The sequence below is a fragment of the Peromyscus leucopus genome, chromosome 15, assembly GCF_004664715.2.
Source record: "Peromyscus leucopus breed LL Stock chromosome 15, UCI_PerLeu_2.1, whole genome shotgun sequence".
NCBI classification, from domain to species: Eukaryota; Metazoa; Chordata; class Mammalia; order Rodentia; family Cricetidae; genus Peromyscus; species Peromyscus leucopus.
Window position 1 is genome coordinate 88,922,142 of NC_051076.1, and position 7,408 is coordinate 88,929,549.

The window sequence follows — 7,408 nt, forward strand, 5'->3', positions numbered from 1 at the left end:
AGTTGTAGTTCACATTATGCCATTATGCCAAGAGTTTGCATGTTCATTCGCTGATGTATTGGGTCACAACATAACACATTCACAGTATACTATAGTGTATGGAAGTCAACTGACATCCCAAAGGAACCCAAGATCTGTGACTCATAGTATTTGTAGGAAAACTAAGATTAACTCAACAGTAAAACACCAAATCAACCCTTTTAAGAAAAGGTACCAATATTCAAATTCTCTAATAAATACACACATAGCAAAAGGGAAAATAGTGAGATGAGGTTCTCCCAGGACACTGTCTTGTCAAGCATTCTAGAAATCTGAGCCAGAGAAACAGCAGCTGTCTTGTTCATCCTTTCACCTACCCCTAACACTTCCTGTGACCCATCTCACACTCCACTAACTCCAGCATTCCCTTCAGGGAGAGTTTTGTTTTAGCCCTGGAACTCACCAGTGTCCCCGTAAACAGACTGAATATGATTTTGATTTTTAAATGAAGCTGTACAATCTGCTGATGGTCGTCAAGGCCAACAGAGTAGTTGATTCATCTTCCTTGTCTAGGAAGGATGTTGGTGTCCACTGGTTAGAGAGAGAGATGTGCCAGAGGCAGCCAACTGGTATCTCAGCCCTGATGCCACTGACTGCAAAACATCAGCAGGATTGGAAAGCCAGCTTGAAAAGCTTAGCAGTGCCAGATATGAGAAGAAGACAGCTACAGGACCCAACAGAAGAAAACGGTCACTGAAAAGGAACAGCCTCTCATTGTTTTCCTTTTTGGTAGGAAGATAAGGAACTTTTCACTATCCACAAAAACATGTTCCTCCTGGCTTTGCCTGCCCTGAGCTCCATAGTCTTAGCCCCTGGGATTCTACCAGCTAGGTAAGCACAGTTGGGTGCAAACACTGGCCATCATCAACAGCCTGGCTTCACCCGGTTCCAATGCAGAGGATGATTTCACCATGGATGTCGCTCACTTTTAGACATTTTCACTTGCACAGACTTAAAGCTATGGCTGCAGCCTTACTGGGAGAAGATCTATCTCCTTCCATCAGAAGAGGCAGGCACCCTAACAATGGGTAGCAACGCTTCCAGAGGCATGTCAAAGGAATGCATGGAAAAGAGACCCCGGAAACCATTCAGGAAGCTTAACAATCACTCAAAATGGGCTGTGACATTTACAGGAAATGTCACTCTGACTTAGCCAGACATGACAAGCTGCATAACATTCACCCCAATCTTGAAATTAGCGACAGTTATTCATCTAAATCTGACTAGAATCTGACTGCAGTTAACTCTACCTCAGACCAGGACAAACCAGGAGTAGTGCTGCTTATAAAAACACAAAGGAAGGAAGTTGAACACTGCCAGACCAGTGGGCATCAGTGATAACGTCAGTGTGTTGTGGGGGGGAAAGGTCTGCAGAGAAACAAGGCTGTAGTGCTTTGAGTATTTCCCCGCTGGAATTAGTCCCACATTCCGCTAAGTTATTCTCTTGATTGATAGAATAAAATATATCCAGATTCTGAATTTTTTGATATATCTGATGTCAGGCCATAGAATTCTTCAATAGCTTAAGCATCTATTTTCTCTACAATGTCGTCATCGAACAACAACCAGAAGCCATGACTTTTCACAATGGTGATGTAATGTCCACAGTTAGGACCACTTCCACAGTGAACAACAGCCACCAGGTCGTACATGCGGTCCAGTTTCACAGCATCGCTGGAGGTGTTGAAGAGCCGGAGCTCCAGAGGGAAGACCACCCAGTAAGACAGCTTGGTGTACCTGTGCAGCTGTTCCATGTACTTGAACCTCTTCAGGTGCAGGGCCAGAATCATGGGCAGCTTTTTTACCCTCATCCTCTTCTGAGCCTCCTGTTTGCTGCAGCACGTTTCACAATAATATTTTTGTTCACTACACAGCGTTTCTGTGTTGCTGAAGTCTCTCAAACAGTGAGTGATGGAGGTGTTCTGCTCCACATCAACAGAGAGGTCAAGAAAATCTTCATCTTTGCTACTCACGGTTTCGCAGTTCAAGCATCGGGTTTCATTGGTGAGTGTTCCCTGAAAGATCTCATGGACCCAGGTGAGTTCTGGTTTATTATTCTCTGCAGGTTCACTCATGTTGCCATTTTTTTAATTTCCCATTTTGTTTTTCCTGTTTCTTCTCTTCCTGCAGGATGTCCTCAATAGTGTTTAGCAAATAATTTAAAAATTCATGAGCATCCTGCTGCATGTAGTTGTCAAAGAGATCGTTCTCCTTCCTCAGCCTCGAAATGAACTTCTTTGGTGGGATGACACCACCCTTCTTCTTCTGCGTGGCGATGCTGTGGAAAAGGTCGGCCAGGCATGTCAACAGGTTTTCCTTCTTTTTTTGCCGGGCCTTGTATGCCAACACAATCTCCCGGAACGGCCGGCAGAAGTGCAGTGCCTAGAGCACGGAGTTGCAGTAGCACGTGTTTCCAAAATTGACTAACCCGAAGTAGTGTTCATTGATCGGAAACTGCTCTGGACCAATGTCTTTTTCCAGAGCAGAGGCATTGGTGCCCATCTTCCTTCTCCGTCAGGTCCACGGATCCCTCAAAGCTTGCTTCTCACAGGAAGTCTTCCTGTTTAAGCGGCCAGCGCCATCACCGGACGACCTCAGATGCTTCCTTTCCTGGGCCCTTATTTTACCAGAAACAGTCAGCTCACTCAGTCTTAACCATAGCACTCACCATCTTGCTCTCCTGAAAAGGGTCTCTCTGCTCCTGTCCTGGTCTGATTTAAGTACAACTGGAGGCTCTGGTAGATGTGGGAGGCGGGGTCTGCAGGACCAGAAACATTTATTAAAAGTCTTGCAGGCAAAAAAAAAACCCAAAAAAACCAAACCTGGACCAGATGGTTTCAATGCAAAATTCTAAAAGAATTTCAAGAAAGAGCTAATACCAACACTCTTCAAATTTTTCCATACAATTGAAACAAAAGGAACATTACCAAGCTCTTTTTATGAGGCTACAGTTACCGTAATGCTCAAATCAATCGAAGATGCAACAAGAAAGAGCATAACAGACCAATTTTTCTCATGAACATTGATGCAAAAATGTTCAATAAAATACTGGCAAACTGAATCCAAGAACAAATGAAAAAATATTCACCATGAACAAGTAGGCTTCATTTCAGAGATGCAAGGATGGTTCATCAAATGAAAATCTGTCAATGTAAATAAACCAGAAAAAAAAAATCATGTCATTACATGCTGAAAAAGCCTTTGACAAAATCCAGCACCCCTTCATGATAAAGTTCTTGGAGAGATCATAAATACAAGCAACATACCTAAACATAATAAAGGCATTTTACAGCAAGCAGACAGCCAACATCAAATTAAATGGAGATAAACTCAAAGTGATTACACTAAAATCAGGAACAAGACAAGGCTGTCCACTGTCCCCATATCTACTGAATATTGTACTAAAAGTCATAGATAGATCAATAAGAAAACAAAAGGAGACCATGGGGATAGAATTGGGAAGAAGTCAAACTTTGTTATTTGCAGACGATATGATAATATACACAAATGACCTCAAAAATTCTACAAGGGTAATCCTAGAGCTGATAAGCACCTTCAGAAATGTGGCAGGATATAAGAGTAACTAAAAAAAATCAGTAGCTCTCCTATATATGAATGATAAACAGACTGAAAATGAAATGAAGGAAACATCACCCTTTACAATAGCCACATATAATATGAAATACCTTGTGGTAACTCTAAGCAAGTGAGAGACCTGTGTGACAAGAAATTTAAGACTCTGAAGAAAGAAGTTAAAGAAGCTATCAGAAAATGGATATTTTCATGGATAGGTAGGATTAACATAGTAAAAATGGCTATCTTAACAAAAACAATCTACAGATTCAATGCAATCCCCATCAAAATCCCAATACAACTCTTCACATACCTGGAAAGAACAATACTCAACTTCATATGGAAAGACAAAAGCCAGGATAGATATAACAATTCTACACAATAAAGCAAACTTTGGATGCATCACCATCCCTGACCTCAAGGTCTACTATGCAACTATAATAATAAAAACAACTTGATATTGGCATAAAACCTGACATGTGAATCAATGGAATTTAATTGAAAACGCTGACATTAATCTACAAACTTGACAAATTTTTGACAAAGAAGCCAAAATTGTACAATGGAAAAAAGAAAACATCTACAACAAATAATGCTGACATAACAGGATGTCAACATGTAGAAGATGCAAATAGATCCATATCTATCACCATGCACAATATTCAAGTCCAAGTGGATCAAAGACCTCAACATATATCCAATTATAATGAACCTGGCCATTTCCTAAATATAACACCAGTAGCACAGACTCTGAGAGCAACAAGTACCCTTTGTTTGGTCCTTAGCTCTGAAGAGAGAGAGAGAGAGAGAGAGAGAGAGAGAGAGAGAGAGAGAGAGAGAGAGAGAACTAATAAATGGGATGTCCTGAAACCGAGAAACTTCTGTAAGGCAAATGACATGGTCAATAAGACAAAACAACTCTTGTACATTATTATAAGGACCAGCCTTAATAACATACTTACCAGGAGCTCAGAAAAGAAACTATGAATGGTAAAAACTCTTTTGGGTTAATGAATGTAAGTAAAACAAGCTCTTTGTCCATCCACTTTACTCCTCTGGGATAAAATTCTATTTACACAGCTTCATTTTTGTTCTCGTGCCTAGCTCCTTTCGTGCCTGATTTTTCTTTATATTTATCTACTGTCTCCTCTAAGTTCTATCTTAATTCTCTCATCTTAATTCTGACTCATTTAGGTCCTTCTCATTTTGTTCTTACCTAGCTAGCACTTCCCCATCGGGTTCTTCTTCATCTTCCATCTTGTCTACACATTCTCTCCACTCAAAAATCTCCTGATCCCTCTGAGTTTTCTATCCTCAAGTTGTTTAGTTCCTTTCTTCCTCTCTGTCTCCTTATACCTCTAAATCGTCTCAAGTATCTGAGGTGTTCAGTTATAAACCCAAACAATAGTGATTCTCTGACTGAGCAAGGTCATCAGGCTTGAATTCTTAAATGGCCATAAAGGCAGGTAAGAATTTTCCTCAGGCAGTGACCATTAAGCTTCCTTTTACAACCTGAAGATGGAGTGGTTAAAGGAGGAGGTCAATTGAAAACTAATGATCAGGTAGTATATCAACAAGGGGATCTATGTGCTCAGTCTACATTCCTAGAAGTAGTTAGATAAGACATTAGGAGTCTATATGTTAGTAATTAAAAAGGAGGATCTCAGTCAAATTGTGTGAAGCTATTATTTAAGGTCCACCTGAGTGTTACCTTAGTTCAGGAGAACACTTGGCCTTGGGTACTTGATACTTATTTTAGATAAATACACTGTTAGGTATTGGGACCCCCCAAAGAGAGACCACCGAAGACCTTGGATGTCCAGATGCAACAGCAAGGTTTATTCTGCAGATACAAGTCTAGACAGGGACTCATTCCTACACCCAATACAGTGAGGCAGGGAGGAGTGCCTCTTTCTTGGGGAAGTTAGTTTTTATAGGCAAAACCCATAAAATTTCTTAGAGGGGAGGGGGTTAGTACGGGTCCATCCTTGATTGGTCAAGTTTTTCCCGGGCCTGGACTTTACCTTATTTTATCTTATCTGTTTGCCCTGTCAGGAGTTTTACAACTCATCTCCGGGGTCTGGTCTTGTTATCTCTGGAGAGGGGCATCTCATGGTTAATTGGTTACCATCAGACATCCTGACTCTGTTCTTTTGTTCCTGGGGCTGGCGCCATCATTTCTGGGGACTTGAAACTGGCCTGGCCTGGATCACAGTCCCCAAAGCAGCCACTGAATACTTTAGGTACAGAATGCAAAAGTAAGGTGTTTTCTAAGTCTCCAGGGAGGCTCTTCCAAATCTCTCACTCACAGCAGGGAGGTGGGGAGAAGGAGCCTCCCCTTTCTTTATGAGGCTAGTTCTTAAAGGCACAGACCATATAATTTATTTTAACCCACCTCCCTTTTTAGTCTTTTGGTCGAATATCCTGACTCTTTTCCAAAGTCCCTGTAGCAGATACAGCCACCTGGGGAAAAGGGGTCTAAGTTCTTATCTACACTTAGGAATCCTGGTTTAAGCTTCTCTTTGTCTGTAGGGGATAGAGTGGGGGGTTTTACTGAGGTATCACATTAGGTATTCTTGGAAGCATATAAGAGAATCATTTTAGGAACCAGCTAATATATATACAAAAGCTGAAATATCTCCAAGATTTCTTAAGCCATGGTTTGACCTTTGGAGAAGTCCTTGACTTTTCCAATGAGTAGATTTAGTGATAGTAGCTGAATTCCATTATGTTTTCCTGCATCTAGCAACAAACAAGAGCCTACAGCATGGGAAAAGATATTCACCAACCCCACATCTGAGAGAGGGTTGACCTCCAAAATATATAAGTAATGTAAGAAACTAAGGAGGGATTGTATGAGTGAGAATTGTTGAGACCATGATTAGAAAAAGCACAGGGACAAATAGCCAAACTAGTGGAAACACATGAACTATGAACCAATAGCTCAGGAGCCTCCAACTGGATCAGACCCCCTGGATAAGTGAGATAGTCAATTAGCTTGAACTGTTTGGGAGGCCCCCAGGCAGTGGGACTGGGACCAGTCCTTAGTGCATGGCTGGCTGTTTGGAGCCTGGGGCCTTTGCAGGGACACTTTGTTTAGTCTAGGTGAAGGGAGGAGGGGACTGGACCTGCCTTGACTGAATGTACCAGTCTGAGCTGAATCCCTGGGGAGTCTTTGCCCTGGAGGAGATGGGAATGGGGGGGCGGTTTGAAGGGAGGGGGGGTGGGAGAAGGAAGAACAGGGGAATCTGTAGCCGATATATAAATTTAAATTAAATTATAAAAATATCATACAGCTGTGAAAACATAAAATATCTCTCAGGTTTTCAGAGAAACTCATTCCCAACATGGAAACCTGGCAGACAGTAGAAATACAGCATTTAGATTATAAACAGTAAAAAAAAAAAAAAAAAAAAAAAAATTGCCTTCCTCTTTTGAAAAAACAAAAAACACCAAACAAACCAATTAAAATATGGGCTACAGAGCCAAACAGAATTCTCTACAAAAGAATCTCAAATGGCTGAACGGCATTTAAGGAATGCTCTCCATCCTTAGTCATCAGGGAAATATAACTCTGAGATACCATCTTACACCTGTTGGAATGGCTAAGATCAAAAGCTCTGATAACAGCTTATGTTGGAGAGGATGCAGAACAACAGCAACACTCTTCCACTATTGGTATGAGTGCAAACTTTACAGCCACTTTGGAAATTAGTGTGGTGGTTTCTCAGAAAAATTGAGAATCAATCTTCCTCAAGACCTATTTATACCACTCTTGGGCATATACCCAAGGAAT

The 7,408-nt window shown here is 41.2% G+C and overlaps 1 pseudogene; it reads right to left on the reverse strand.

Annotated features, from left to right (window-relative positions):
• Positions 1-1,471: 1,471 nt before the first annotated feature.
• On the reverse strand, positions 1,472-2,541 carry LOC114682705 (annotated as a pseudogene).
• Between the last annotated feature and the right edge of the window lie 4,867 nt (positions 2,542-7,408).